The 16,521-nt window shown below is 39.0% G+C and overlaps 1 protein-coding gene across 12 annotated transcripts in view; it reads right to left on the reverse strand.

Moving 5' to 3' along the window:
* Window positions 1–16,521, reverse strand: part of LOC309812821 (cyclic AMP-dependent transcription factor ATF-7) — a 92,550-nt gene that overhangs the window by 47,533 nt on the left and 28,496 nt on the right. Inside the window, exon 2 of one of the 12 annotated variants that reach the window (XM_082637012.1) lies at window positions 1,628–1,682. The exons of the other annotated variants lie outside the window; for them this stretch is intronic. The gene's annotated coding sequence lies outside the window, so the exon portion shown is untranslated. The remainder of the gene's footprint in view (window positions 1–1,627; window positions 1,683–16,521) is intronic. 12 annotated transcript variants of the gene reach the window in all.

The raw sequence follows: 16,521 nt of genomic DNA on the forward strand, positions 1-16,521 counted from the left end.
GGAAGGACAAACATGCATTGTGAACAGTGTGGACCATAACCTTTAAAGTTAGGAAAATCTACTACACTGTGTTTTTCTCTTGGACTGCTGAAAATTTCATTACGGAAAAAGAATATTCTAAACACTTCTTGATAATACAGGAGATTCTGAATGCTTTCAACAAACTGAGCAGAGCATATATGAGTCACAGTACAGAGCATACAATAACTAAAACCCTGCCTTGTAAGGGCGTATACAATTTACTACTGTAACAGTTAAGCCAAAAGAAAAATTAAAGCTGGGGAAGAGAGAGAGCGACGGAGAGAGAAAGACAGAGGGGAGAGGAGAAGGAGAGAGAGATCTCGGTCTCCAAAACTGAGTGCTTAGATTGTTGGGGCAAGCTTACAAGATTACACTCACTCACTCTAAAATAATTTCAAAATGCAGCAATACACTTTTGTTTTAAACAAGCTATCAAATCTTAAGTGCCCAGAGCCTTAGCAACCATAGAAGAGGTTACAGGCTGATAAAGAAATGGGCAAAGACAAGACTCAAATGGTTTGGCAGTCTCTAGAATAAACCAGAAGCTTATACAGGGTATACTGATTCTGCCTTGTCACCTTAATTTAATGCAGAAAAAACTTCTTACCCTGATTTGTTGACATATTCGGCTGATTTATCTTTGTGTCTAACTTGGAAAGTTCTGAAATAAAACCAGGCAAATGGCAAACTCATTAAATTTGGATGTTTGCTTTTTAGCCATTAGAGAGATATTTTAGAATGTTGGCCACTGAATAGAAGTCTATAATAAAAGAACACAGGCAGGCAGGGGAAAAGAATGGAATCTATGCTGCCTAACAGTAACACTTATCCACATGCTCCTTGACTTTCATAGTGATCTAATACAGCAACAACATCAAATACTGGGGAAACTGCCCCTGCTAACCTCTCCAGCCTCACCTCTTGCTGCTCTCCACCAAAATTTATGCTCCAGCAACATAAAGCTATCTGTAGTTTCTCTGAACACGCTATGCTGTTTCATTCTTTTGTATCTGCTGTTCTCTTATGTGTGGAATGTTCTTCACCTTCTCTGTCTGGCAAATTTCTATTTACCTTTCAAAGCCAGTTAAAGCATCATTTCCTCCATGAAACCTTCCCTGATGTCTAACAGACCTCTCAATACTTGCAAATACTTATATTATTACATTTATCATATTACAAGTAATTACATTTTTATGTGTCTGCTTCCCCTATGAGACAATGAATCTGTTGATATCTTATCCATCTTTCTGTCACAGTATCTAGCATGGTGTCTAGCACATTGCAAATATTCAAATATTTTTTTATTAAATTGAACCCACAAAAGCTAAAGAAGCTCTGAATGAATTGAGAAAATTATTCATGGACTAGTTTCTGGAAACGTGTCCCCAGGCTTACTCAAGTTTGGAGGTACCTGGAAAAATACACAATAGGAAATGCCTTGATTTTAATAATGGATCCTTTGTGTACACTAAGTCTCTCACTAGAGACATTTGTGAAAACCAATAGTCAATTTTTGATTGTGGTCTAAAATGATAACAAATTGATCCAGTTACATAGAACCCCCACTCCTCCACCTTCCCCCCATTATATCAGAATGGAGACAAACCAGCAGGTGGTAATGGGATCCTATTAACCGTCATATCACATTACAACAGGCCCATCTGTTAGGAGAAGAGAGAAGAGAAAGGATAAATATAAAAACCATCAAGCATACCGATGGGTGTCAGGGAAGATCTAAGTAGACTCTGGTACTCCTAGTCCCTACTTCTTGGTAACAACTCACTATAGCAAACTGCTAATTTCAACCATAGTGTGGTAGGACAATAACAGCTCCTATACTAGTTTGCTAGAGCTGACAAAGTACCACAAACCTGGGGTCTTAAACAACAGAAATTTATTGTCTCATAATTCTGGAGGCCAGAGTTTGAAATCAAGGTGTCAGCAGGGCTGGTTCCCTCTGAAGGATGTGAAGGAGAATCTGTCCCATGTTTCTCTCCTAGCTTCTGGTGGTTTGCCAGCAATCTTTGGTCTTCCTTGGCTTGTGGCAGCATAACTCCAATCTTTATTCCCTGGGTGTATGTCTGTGTCCTGTTTCCTCTTTTTATAAGGACACCAGTTATACTGGATTAGGGGCCTACCCTACTCCAGTATGACCTCATATCAACTAATTACGTCTATGATCCTATTTCCAAATAAGGTCACATTCTGAGGTACTTGGGACTAAGATTTCAACATGTAAATATAGGTGCACAATTCAACCCATAATAGTTCTCAAAGATATGCCCATGTTCTAATTCCTAGAACCTGTGAATGTTACCTTATATGATGACTAAATTAAGGGTTTTGAGATGAAGAGGTTATCCTAGACTATACAGTTGGACCCTCAATGCCATCACAAGTATCCTTATAAGAGAGAGGCAAAGAAGAAGGTGATGTGAAGGCAGAATCAGAGTTTGGAGTGATGTGGCCACAAGCCAAAAATTGTTGGAAGCCACCAGAAGCTGGAAGAGGTTAAGGAAAGGATTCTCCTGAGAGCCTCCAGAGGGAGCATAGCTCTGCATGCACCTTGATTTTGGACCTTCGGCCTCCTGAACTGTGAGCATAATGAATATGGTAGATATTAAACCAACTATCAATAATCACTTTAAATGTCAATAGTCTAAATACACCAATTAAAAGAGATGATCAGAGTGGATCAAAAAAAAAGACCCAACTATATGTTGTTTATAGGAAACACACTTTAAATATAAAGACATGTATAGATTAAAAGTAAGGGGATGCAGAAAGATATACCATGGTAACACTAATCAAAAGAAAGGGGAGGGCTTCCCTGGTGGCGCAGTGGTTGAGAGTCCGCCTGCTGATGCAGGGGACATGGGTTGGTGCCCCGGTCTGGGAGGATCCCACATGCCGCGGAGCGCCTGGGCCCATGAGCCATGGCTGCTGAGCCTGCGTGTTTGGAGCCTGTGCTCCGCAACGGGAGAGGCCACAGCAGTGAGAGGCCCATGTACCGCAAAAAAAAAAAAAAAAAAAAAAAAAAGAAAGGGGAGTAGCTATATTAATTTCAGACAGAGCAGTCTTCAGAGCAAGGAAAGTCATCAGGGATAAAGAAATATTACATAATGATAAAGGGATAAATACTCCAAAAAGACAAAAAAAATCCTTAATATACATGTGCCTAACAACAGAGTGTCAAAATACATGAGACCAAAACTGATAGAACTGCTAGGAGAAACAGATGAATCCACTATTATAGTTGGAGACTTTGACACTCCTCTATCAGAAATGGACAGATCCAGCAGGCAGAAAATCAGTAAGGACATAGTTGAACTCAACAGCACCATCAATCAACTGAATATAACTGACATCTATAGAATACTTCATCCAAGAATAGCAGATTACACATTCTTCTCAAGTTCACATGGAAGGAACATTCACTAAGACAGACCTCACTTGAGGCCATGTAACACACCTTAACAAATTTAAGAGAATGGAAATCATACAATGTCTGCTCTCAGATGACAATGGACATAAAAAAGAAAAGCAAATTAAAGCCAAAGTAAGCAGAAGAAAATTAATAATAAAAATTAGAACAGAAATCAATGAAATTAAAAACAGGAAATCAATAAAACCAAAATCTGATTCTTTGAAAAGATCAATAAAGTTGATAAACCTTTACATAAGCTAACTAAGGAAAGAAAGAAAGGGAGTTCTCTGGTGGTCCAGTGGTAAAGAATCCACTTTACAGTGCAGGGGACGTGGGTTCGATCCCTGGTCAGGGAACTAAGATCCCACATGTCGTGGGGCAACTAAGCCTGTGCACCGCAACTATTGAGCTCAGCGCCTCAACTAGAGAGCCTGCATGACGCAAACTACAGAGCCTGCGTGATGCAAACTACAGAGCCCATGCGCTCTGGAACCCGCATGCCATAACAGAGCCCACACGCTCTGGAGCCTATGCGCCACAACAAGAGAAGAGAAAACCCACACGCCACAACTAGAGAGAAGCCCACGCGCCACAACTAGAGAGAAGCCCGCGTGCTGCAGTGAAAGATCCTGCATGCCTCAACAAAGATCCTGCATGCTGCAACTAAGACCCAACGCAGCCAAAAGAAAAAAAAATTAAGTACAACCTAATGAAATCGGAACATGTTATGAGACTACAGGGTAGGGAGAAACCAGCTTTATAAGAATTGGGGAAGTCATGATAAAGGAAAATAAAGATAATATTAAAAAAAAAGAAAAGAGAGAAGATACAAATTATTAGTATCAGATATGAAAGAGGGACACCACTCCAGATTACATGGATGTTAAAAGGATAATAAAGGACGATTATGAACAACTCTATGCCCACAAACTTGATAACCTAGATGAAATGGGCCAATTCCTTAAAAGACACAATCTGCTAAAACTCACACAAGAAAAAATGGACAATATGAATAGGTCTATATCTATTAAATAAATTGACTCAATAATTAACAACCTTCCAAAACAGAAAGTACCAGGTCCAGATGGTCCACTGGTGAATTCTAGCAAACATTTAAGGAATAAATTATACCAATTCTCTACAATCTCCTCTAGAGGATAGAAGCAGAGAGAATACTTCCTAACTTATTCTGTGAGGCCAGCATTACTCTAATACCCAAACTAGAGAAAGACATTAGAAGAAAAGATGACTACAGACCATTCTCTGTCATGAACATGGATGCAAAAATCCTCAACAAAATATTAGTAAATCAAATCCAACAATGTATAAAAAGAATTATAAACCACAACCAAGTGGGATTTATCTCAAGTATGCAAGGCTTGTTCAACATTCAAAAATTAATTAATATAATCCATCACATCAGCAGGCTAAAGAAGGAAAATCACATGATCATATCAATAGGTAAAGAAAAAGCATCTGACAAAATCCTACACCGATTCATGATAAAAACTCTCAGCAAACTAAGAATATATGGGAACTTCATTAACTTGATAAAGAACACCTACAGAATACCTACAGTAAACATTATACTTAATGGTGAAAAACTCAAAGCTTTCCTGCTAAGATCAAGAACAAGGCAATGATGTCCCCCACTCTCACCACTCCTTTTCAGCACTGTACTGGGTATCCTAGCTAATGAAATAAGATAAGAAAAGGAAATAAAAGTCACAGAGATTGGGAAGGAAGAAAGAAAACTGTTCGCAGATGACATGATCATCTATGTAGAAAATCCAAAAGAAACAACAAAAAACTCCCAGAATAAACAATTATAGCAAAGTTGCAGGATACAAGGTTAATATACAAATGTCAACTGTTTTACTATATACCAGCAATAAGCAAGTGGAATTTGAAATTAAAAACATGATGCCATTTACATTAGTACCTCCGAAAATGAAATACTTAGGTGTAAATCTAACAAAATATGTAAAAGATCTACATGAGGAAAATTATAAAACTCTGATGAGAGAAATAAAAGAAGAACTAAATAAATGGGCATTTATTGTCAAGATGTCATTTCTTCCCAACTTGATCTATAGATTTAATGCAATCCCAATCAAAATCCCAGCAAGTTATTGTGGATGTTAACAAACTGATTCTAAAGTTTATATGGAGAGGCAAAAGACCCAGAATAGCTAACACAATACTGAAGAAGAACACTGTTGATAGACTGACACTACCTAACTCCAAGATATACTATAAAGCTATGGGTAATCAAGACGATGTAGTATTGGTGAAAGAACAGATTAAAAGATCAATGGGACAGAATAGAGAGTCCAGAAATAGACCCATATAAATACAGTCAACTGGTATTTAACAAAGGAACAAAGGCACACATTCTTCTCAAGTGCACATGGAATATTCTCCAGGACAGACCACACGTTAGGCCACAAAACAAGTCTTAATAAATTTAAGAATACTGAAATCATATCAAGCATCTTTTCTGACCACAGTGGTATGAAACTAGAAAACTGGAAAATTCACAAATATGTGGAAATGAGACATGCTACTGAACAACCAACGGGTTAAAATGAAGAACTTGAAAGAGAAATTAAAAAATACCTTGAGACAAATGAAAATGGAAATGTAAGATACCAAAACTTATGGGATGTAGCAAAATCAGTTCTAAGAGGGAAGCTAAGAAAAATAAATACCTACCTCAAGAAACAAGAAAAATCTCAAATGAACAACTTAACTTTCCAGTTCAAGGAACTAAAAGAGAAGAACAAACGAGGCCCTAGTTAGGAGAAGGAAAGAAATAACAAAGATCAGACCAGAAATAAATGAATTAGAGGGATGTCCTTGGTGGCGCAGTGGTTAAGAATCTGCCTGCCAATTCAGGGCATGCAGGTTCGAGCCCTGGTTCGGGAAGATCTCACATGCCACGGAGCAACTAAGCCCGTGCACTACAACTACTGAGCCTGTGCTCTAGAGCCCACGAGCCACAACTACTGAGCCCGCGTGCCTAGAGCCCGTGCACCGCAACGAAAAGTAGCCCCCACTTGCCACAACCAGAGAAAGCCCGTGTGCAGCAATGAAGACCCAACGCAGCCAAAAACAAATAAATAAATTTATATATATATATAAAAGAATTAGAGACTACAAAGACAATAGAAAAGATCAATGAAACCAAGAGCTGGTTCTTTGAAAAGATAAACAAAATTGACAAACCACCAAGAAATCACCAAGAAAGAGGACAAAAACAAAAAAAACAGGGCCTCCCTGGTGGCGCAGTGGTTGAGAGTCCGCCTGCCGATGCAGGGGATACGGGTTCGTGCCCCGGTCTGGGAGGATCCCATATGCCGCGGAGCGGCTGGGCCCGTGAGCCATGGCCGCTGGGCCTGCGCATCCGGAGCCTGTGCTCCGCAACGGGGGAGGCCACAACAGTGAGAGGCCCGCATACCGCAAAAAAAAACACAAAAAAACAAAAAAAACAAAAAAAACAAAAAAAAACAAAAAAAACAAGAAAAGCAAAAAAACCAAAACAAACAAACAAAAAAACCCCACAGGAATCACCAAGAAAAAGAGGACAAAAACAAAAAAAACAAGAAAAGCAAAAAAACAAAACAAACAAAAAACCACCACAGAAATGAAAGAGACATTCCAACTGGTACCTCAGAAATACAAAGTATCATAAGAGACTACTACAAACAATTGTAAGTCAACAAATTGGACAACTTAAAAGAAATGGATAAATTCCTAAAAACATACAACCTTCCAAGACTGAGTCATGAAGAAACAGAAAATATGAACAGACTGTTTACCAATAAGGAGACTGAATCAGTAATCAAAAACCTCCCAACAAACAAAAGTCCAGCACCAGATGGCTTCATTGGTGAATTCTACCAAACATTCAAAGAATTAATACCAATCCTCAAACTTCCAAAAAATAAAAGAGGAGGGAATACTTCCAAACTCATTTTACAAGGCCAGCATTACCTTGATACCAAAACCAGTCAAGGACACAAGAAAAGAAAATTATGGGCCAATATCCCTGATAAACTTAGATGCAAAAATCCTGAACAAAATAGTAACAGAATTCAACAATACTTTAAAAAGATCATATACCATGATCAAGTGGGGTTTATTCCAGGGATGCAAGGATAGTTCAACACCCAAATCATTCAATGTGATACACCACCTTTACCAAATGAAGGATAAAAAGCATTCGATCATCTCACTAGATGCAGAAAAAGCATTTGACAAAATTCAACAACCATTATGATAAAAATTCTCAACAAAGTGAGTATAGAGGGAACATACCTCAACATAATAAAGGTCATACATGGCAAGCCCACAGCTAACACCATACTGAACAATGAAAAGCTAAAAGCTTTTCCTCTAAGAGGAACAAGACAAGGATGCCCACTCTTGCCACTTTTATTCAACATAGTACTGCAAGTCCTAGCCAGAACAATTAGGCAAGAAAAAGAAATAAAAGGCACCCAAATTGAAAAGGAAGAAGCAAACCTGTCATTATTTGCAGATGATACATAGAAAACCCAAAGACCACCAAAAAATTCTTAGAACTAATAAGTGAATTCAGCAAAGTTTCAGGACACAAAATCTATACACAAAAAGTCTATTGCATTTCTATACACTAATAATGAACTATCATAAAGAGAAATTAAGAAAACAATTCCATTTATAATCACATCAAAAATAATAAAATACCTAGGAATAAATTTCACCACAAAAGTGAAAGATCTGTACACTGAAAACTCTAAGACACTGACAAAAGAAACTGAAGAAGACACAAATTAATGGAAAGATATTCATGCTCATGGACTAGAAGAATTAATATTGTTAAAATGCCCATACTACCCAAAGCAATATACAGGTTCAATCAGAAGATCTGAATAGATATTTTTCCAAAGAAGACATACAGATGGCCAAATGATACATGAAAAGATGTGGAACAACACTAATCTGTATCCATGGATACAGAGGGCCAGTCATATATGGAATCTTAAAACAAAACAAAAGCCCACCAAACTTACAGAGAACAAATTGGTGGTTACCAATGGTGGGGGGGGGTTAAGGGGGTCAAATGGGTGAAGGGGGTCAAAAGGTACAAACTTTCAGTTATAAAATAAATTAGTCATGGGGATGAAAGGTACAGCATGGTGACTACAGTCAATATATATTACATATTGGAAAGTTGCTAAGAATGTAAAAGTTCTCATCACAAGAAAAAAATTCTGGGAATTCCCTGGTGGTCCAGTGGCTAAGACTCCACGCTCCCTATGCAGGGGGCCCAGGTTTGATCCCTGGTCAGGGAACTGGATCCCACATACCACAACTAAAGATCCCACATGCGGCACATGTGGCAACTAAAGATCCTGCACGTTGCAACGAAGATTCCACACACGGCAACAAAGATCCCACGTGCCGCAACTAAAACCTGGCACAGCCAAATAAATAAATAAATAAATAAGAAAAAAAATTCTGTAATTATGTATGGTGATGGATGTTAACTAGATTTACTGTGGTGATCATTTTGCAGTACATATAAATATCAAATCATTATGCTGTACACCTGAAACTAATATAATATGTCAATTATACCTCTTTTTTTTTTTTAAAGGAGCAAAGGCAATATAGTGGAACAAAGATAATCTTTTTAACAAATAGTGCTGGGACAACTAGAAATCCATATGCAAAAAAGTGAATTTAGGGGCTTCCCTGGTGGCGCAGTGGTTGAGAGTCCGCCTGCCAATGCAGGGGACACGGGTTCGTGCCCCGGTCCGGGAAGATCCCACATGCCGCGGAGTGGCTGGGCCCGTGAGCCATGGCCGCTGAGCCTGCGCGTCCGGAGCCTGTGCTCCGCAACGGGAGAGGCCACAACAGTGAGAGGCCCGCATACCGCAAAAAAAAAAAAAAAAAAAAAAAAAAAACATGAAAAAAAAAAAGTGAATTTAGACACAGACTTTAAATCCTTTGCAAAAACTAACTCAAAATGGATCATAGACATAAATGTGAAACACAAAACTATAAAACTCCCAGAAGATAACACAGGAAAAGACCCAGGTAATCTTGGGTTTGACAATGACTTTAGAGACAACAACAAAGGCATAATCAATAAAAGAAATAATGGATAAGCTGGACTTCATTAAATAAAAACTTGTGTTCTGTGAAAGACAATGTCAAGTGAATGAGAAGGTAAGCCATAGCCTGGGAAAAAGTATTTGCAAAAGACACATTTGATAAAGGACTGCTATCCAAAATACATAAAGAACTCTTAAAACTCAACAATAAGGAAACAACCCAATTTAAAAATAGGCCAGGGCTTCCCTGGTGGCGCAGTGGTTGAGAGTCCGCCTGCCGACGCAGGGGACACGGGTTCGTGCCCCGGTCTGGGAAGATCCCACATGCCGCGGAGCGGCTGGGCCCGTGAGCCATGGCCACTGAGCCTGCGCATCCGGAGCCTGTGCTCTGCAACGGGAGAGGCCACAACAGTGAGAGGCCCGCATACCGCAAAAATAAAATTAAATTAAAAAATAAAATAAAAAATAGGCCAAAGACCTTAACAGACATCTCGCCAAAGATATACAGATAGCACAAAAACATATAAGAGATGCTGCACATCATATGTCATCAGGGAAATGCAAATTAAAACAACATACCACTACACATCTATTCTACTGGCCAAACTCTGGATCACTGATAACACCAAATGCTGACAAGGGTGTGAAGCAACAGGAACTTTAATTCATTGCCAGTGGGAATGAAAAAATGGTAGAGCCAATTTGGAAGACAACTTGGCAGTTTCTAACAAAAATAAACATATTCTTACCATACGATCTAGCAATCATGCAGTTTGATATTGATCCAAAGGAGCTGAAAATTTACGTTCACACAAAAACCTGCACATGGATTTTTATAGCAGCTTTATTCATAACTGCCAAAACTTGGAAGCAACCAAGATATCCTTCAGTAGGTAAATGGATAAATAAACTGTGGTATGTCCAGACAATGGAATACTATTCAGTGCTAAAAAGAAATGAGGTATCAAGCCATGGAAAGACATGAAGGAACCTTAAATGCATGTTAAGTGAAAAATGGCAATCTGAAAAAGGCTACATACTGTATGATTCCAACTATATGGCTTTCTGGAAAAGGCATAGCTATGGACATAGTAAAACGATCAGTGGTTGCTAGGAGTCGGGGGAGGGGTGGAAGGAAAGATGAATAGGTGGAGCACCGAGGATTTTTAGGGCAGTGAATATACTCTGTATGATAATATAACGATGACTGTATGTCAGTATACATTTGTCCAAACCCATCAAATGTACAGCACCAAGAGTGAACTCTAAGGTAAGCTGTGGACTTTGGGTGATTATGATGTATCACTGTAGGTTCATTAGTTGTAACAAATGTGCCACTCTGGTGGGGGATGTTGATAATGGGAAGTGCTATGTTTGTGTGGAGGCAGGGAGTACATGGGGAATCTCTGTACTGTCCTCTCAATTTTGCTGTGAACTTAAAACTGCTCTAAGAAAAGTCTTAAAATTTTTTTGGAAAACCACTAAGTAAAAGTAAATAGATTGCTGCCAGTTTATTCTCATAGAGTGCTCAGAAAAAGAGCCTGAAAAATTAAGCCTGAAGTAGAGTACTCATTGCTTATATTTCTGTAAGACAGAAAAGCATGGCATAGCAGAAAAGTCCAGCTTCTAAACAAGAACTGTAGTCTCTTTGACAGAGCTCCAATCCAATTATGCCCTAGCCACTGATTTTTCTATCACCACTTCCCCTTTGTTTCAGAGACAGCATCCATGACCTTCTGTTCATGTGGTGGAGGAAGAAATTGCTTCCCAGAAAGGCTTTTAGCCCACTGCATTTTACTAGATAAAGAGAAAACAAAAAGCCATTCCACTCTGACAAGCGGATTCCTGTCTACAGAGGAGCAAAATGCCTCCCTCAGGACTACAAGGTACAATATGTTCAAACCTTTAACCACCGCTCTGCCATGAGCTACTACATATGTGCACACAACCCTCTCTCCTCTGAGCAGTCACATGCATAAATGAAAGTACAAGCCTCCATAAGGCCCTGTCTGGCTGTAGCTTCAAATACATATAAGTAAAAGAATGCTGAAACAAAGCCTCCTCTTTTCACTTTTGCAATTATCTAGGTAAAAATTAAAAGGGAAGAAAAGGAAAGGCTGAAGAGGGAATAGCTAAATTGTTGAACCTAACACGGTACCTTATAGAACATATTTAGACACCTAGACCCCTGGAAATTTTAGAGTAATTACTTTTATTGTCCCCTCCAAATACAGTCTAAGTGGACTACAGTCTCTTCCTTAATCCTAAGAAATGCCTGAAACTGAAGTATAATAAGACGACAAATGTCTGAAGTTATGAACATTAACACAGTGAAAAAAAATTAATGCACACAGATTGCCACTGTGTAAAAAAAAAATGATGCTAACTGAAGTGATAGATGTCTGTAATAGTGTCTGCCCACTCTGGTATTATACAGCTATCTCCACCTACACACCACAACAGAGCTTTAAAATTACCTCAACAACTCTTTTCACTTGAGTCAAATAACTTATGGTAGTGAAAGATTTTTTTGTTTTTGTTGCTATTGTTGTTTTGGTTAGTAAGCTTGAGAAGAGAGACACAAAAATGAGGTAACTGAGGCTAGCATTAAAATGTAGGGCCTTTTTCATTTTTTAAAATAATCATCCATCCTATTAGGCTGTCACTGCCTACCTGATAACCTCTTAGGAGCCAAGCTTGTAGTTTCTGTTTGATAGGTTGCTGCCCTGAATCATCTTTTCTTTGTATTTACAGTTTTTCAGAAACTCCTGGCAGTACACACACACACACACACATACACACACGTACACATATACACACAACTAACTGACTTGTCAGAGGCATCCAACAAAATAAACAAATGAGATCTTTGGACATCCAGAGTAATCATTTTGATAGCTTGTGACCTTGCCCAATAAGGTATTCTTAGCTCTAAAGCCAAGAATTTGACTTCATGGTCAAAGGCAGGAAAGACAAGACTCGAGTCAGATACTTCCTACAGTTGAATGCAGAGTTACTTTCACATAGTCCACGGTTATATAATGAATCATTATTAGAATCAAGAAGGAAATGTATATTTTAAGCAACTTTCCAGTAAAGGATAAAGACATTCAGACAAACATACAAAGAATCCCTTTACTAAAAATGTCAACTATAAGACTCTCCAGGGACAGTAATGGAGGTCCCTCAAAAAACTAAAAATAGAACTACCATATGACCCAGCAATCCCACTACTGGGCATATACCCTGAGAAAACCATAATTCAAAAACAGTCATGTACCACAATGTTCACTGTGGCTCTATTTACAATAGCCAAGACATGGAAGCAACCTAAGTGTCCATCAACACATGAATGGATAAAGAAGATGTGGCACATATATACAACGGAATATTACTCAGCCATAAAAAGAAACGAAACTGAGTTATTTGTAGTGAGGTGGATGGACCTAGAGACTGTCATACAGAGTGAAGTAAGTCAGAAAGAAAGACAAATACCATATGCTAACATATATATATGGAATCTTAAAAAAAAAATGGTTCTGAAGAACCTAGGGGCAGGACAGGAATAAAGACGCAGACATAGAGAATGGACTTGAGGACAGGGGGAGGGGGGAGGGTAAGCTGGGACAAAGTGAGAGAGTGGCATGGACATATATACACTATCAAATGTAAAATAGATAGCTAGTGGGAAGCAGCCTCATAGCACAGGGAGATCAGCTCGGTGTTTTGTGTCCACCTAGAGAGGTGGGATAGGTAGGGTGGGAGGGAGACGCGAGAGGGAGGAGATATGCGGATGTATGTATATTTATAGCCGATTCACTTTGTTATACAGCAGAAACTAACACACCATTGTAAAGCAATTATACTCCAATAAAGATGTTAAATAAATAAATAAATAAGACTCTCCGGGGGGCTTCCCTGGTGGCGCAGTGGTTAAGAACCTGCCTGCCAATGCAGGGGACACAGGTTCGATCCCTGGTCCGGGAAGATCCCACATGCCGCGGAGCAACTAAGCCCGTGTGCCACAACTACTGAGCCTGCGCTCTAGAGCCCGCAAGCCACAACTACTGAGCCCGTGTGCTGCAATTACTGAAGCCCGCATGCCTAGAGCCCGTGCTCTGCCACAAGAGAAGCCACCACAATGAGAAGCCCGTGCACCACAACAAAGAGTAGCCCCCTCTGGCCGCAACTAGAGAAAGCCCACACGCAGCAACGAAGACCCAACGCAGCCAAAAACAAATTAATTAATTAATTTAAAAAAATACTCTCCGATCTCTTTTGATCCTTTATGTGTACTTCTACATGTTTTTATCACGTTATTTCACATAAATATTTCCATGTATCTACTTAGCCATATATTTCCACTTCCAGTCATAAATGAAATGTCCATCGCATCAACACACCACAGTTCGTAAGAGAAAAGGAAAGAGCAGATATATGAAAGTGCTATGAAGTCAAAGAAGGAAAGATTGTGAGATCTGAGTGGAGAAGAATTCTATTATTTAACAGTTAAGACCCTCCATGCAGTCATACCTCCAAAAAGTCAGAGAATAAACAAGTTATCAATCATTGGGCAGATCATGTATCTCACTACACTGGTAACATACTCCGAATCATACCCTAATTCCACCTTAGTCACATTTCCTCTTGTTAACAATCTGTATGGCAGCCACAATAACAAAAGCCCCACTGCTTCATGGCACTACATAAAGCAAGACACCCAGATACCATCCTGTGCATTTGGGAGCTTACAGGCATAAAACTAAGATGAGGAAGAAGGGAGTATGAGTGAGGAAGAAGGGAATATGAGTCAGGAACCAATGACCCAGTCTAGAATTCAAAAAGATGACACCACAGCGTTTCTTTGGGCCTATTAGTGGAGAATGCTGAAGCTATGATTTTTAGGTCATGGTTTTCTAGCTCTGTCTACATTTCTGGTTGGTCAAGAATTAGTTTTCCTTCCCATCTTAAAATCATGCCCCTACTACTAAACAGTGGTTGTTTACCTCACAAACAGTTAGATACATCTCAGCAGCATTCCCAGGTACATAAAAAACATTATAGATTAATAAGGCTGAGGCAGTTGCAGAGATGGCTCTTTGTTTTAGTAAGAATTCTTATCTTTTTGTACAGGCAGAGCTCAGCTGTCGATCCAGCTCTCTCTGGTATGGCAGCCAGATGACTACCTACATCAGTAACACACTATAGCTAGGACTTACTTAAATGATTGCATTTGGACCAGTGCAGAAAACCACTACTTATTCTTTTTTTTTTCCCCGTGCTAGATGTGCATACTTACATGTGTATGGAGAAGAATAAGGAAGCAATTTATCCTAGTAGAAGTGCTGGCCTGAAGTGTGCCTGGGTTTGTATTACAGCTCCATCACAAAGTATTGTATGACCTTGTACAAGTTATTTAACCTCTCTGATCCTTAGTTTTCTCATTTGTAAAATGGAGATACTATTATACCCTCCCTCGGGATTTCTAGGGTTAAAGAAAATAATATCTGTAAACTATTTCTGCACAGTATTTAAGAGCTCAGTTAGCTTTAGTTATTGTTGCTGTTGCTGCTGTTATTATTATTAGACACTGATACAGTTAAACAACTTTCTTTGTTTTTGTTCTCTCCCATTCCCCCCATATGATCCCCATATAATTTTCCTATACATTATATAAAAACAACATTTCCTCTAAGTTGTAGATGTATGTATGCACACATAAGATGTTGGCCTGCACTAACTGCTGTTAACCCTGAACATTATGCTATAGAGCCTAACCTAGGCTAGTGTTCATTTTTACCATAGAGTCAATTCAGTTCAACAAGGAAATTAAATTAGTGCTGAGGCCAAGACTGGAAGATTCTCATATGTAGCCAAATCTAAAAGGTAAAGAGTCAGTATCTCTATGAAAAGAGATCTTACCCAATACCAGGGAGTTAACATTCTAAGTAGATGGGAAACTTGAATCCCAGAACTAAAGAAATCAGGTCACTCCCTTTCCCCCATATTTTATCAATCTAAAATTTCCATGGGAATTCCCTAGTGGTCCAGTGGTTAGGACTCCACCCTTTCACTGCCACGGGCGAGGGTTCAATCCCTGGTTGGGGAACTAACATCCCATAAGCCGCGCCGCACGGCCAAAAAATAGTAATAATAAGTAAAATAAAATAAAATAAAATTTCCAAACCAGGACAAGGAGGAAATGTCTCTTTCTACCCAAAGAGAATTAAGTTGTTTCTAGTGTTTACTGGTGCCCTTCTTAATTTATACTTCTCGGGAATTCCCTGGTGGTCCAGTGGTTAGGACTTGGCGCTTTCACTGCAGGGGCCAAGGTTCAATCCCTGGTCAGGGAACTAAGATTCCATAAGCCGTGCAGAGTGGCCAAAAAAAAAAAAAAAGATTTATACTTCTCAACTAGCGTCTAGCAGAAGGAAGTTGAGATACCCCAAACAAACCTAACGAGTAAGTCTGTTTATCTTTGACATCCTCATAAGTCGTCATGTCTCTTTTGCTTAGGGGCCATCTACCTAAGCCAGTTCTCATCTACTAACCCCTAAACCCAAATAAAAACTTCTATTCCTTTATGTAGCCAATATTATATCTGTGGTTAAACTAATTGATACTAAAGTGTGAATGATAGCTCCCATACTTTTCTAATAACATTAACTTATATGAATCTTTAATTAATGTAGAAGTATATTATTTAAATGTACTTCTACATTTAAACAGAAGTAAATAAATCAGTTTATTTACACGGATTTTTTCAATCACATATAAGGCTGCCAATGGGAGAGGAGGAGACTTTATTGTACTCGACTTCAACAAAGGAAAAGGGATCACAGGCTTTACTTCCTCTCACCTTGCCCAGCCCTAATACCTTGACTCCCCAGAAACAGCCCATTCAGTGTTCATCCTGTCCTTGTTCCCAATACCTAGAACCAGTAAAACTGTCTCCAAGCAAGCCAAATC

This window comes from Mesoplodon mirus, assembly GCF_964341445.2.
Source record: "Mesoplodon mirus genome assembly, chromosome: 11".
Taxonomy (NCBI): domain Eukaryota; kingdom Metazoa; phylum Chordata; class Mammalia; order Artiodactyla; family Ziphiidae; genus Mesoplodon; species Mesoplodon mirus.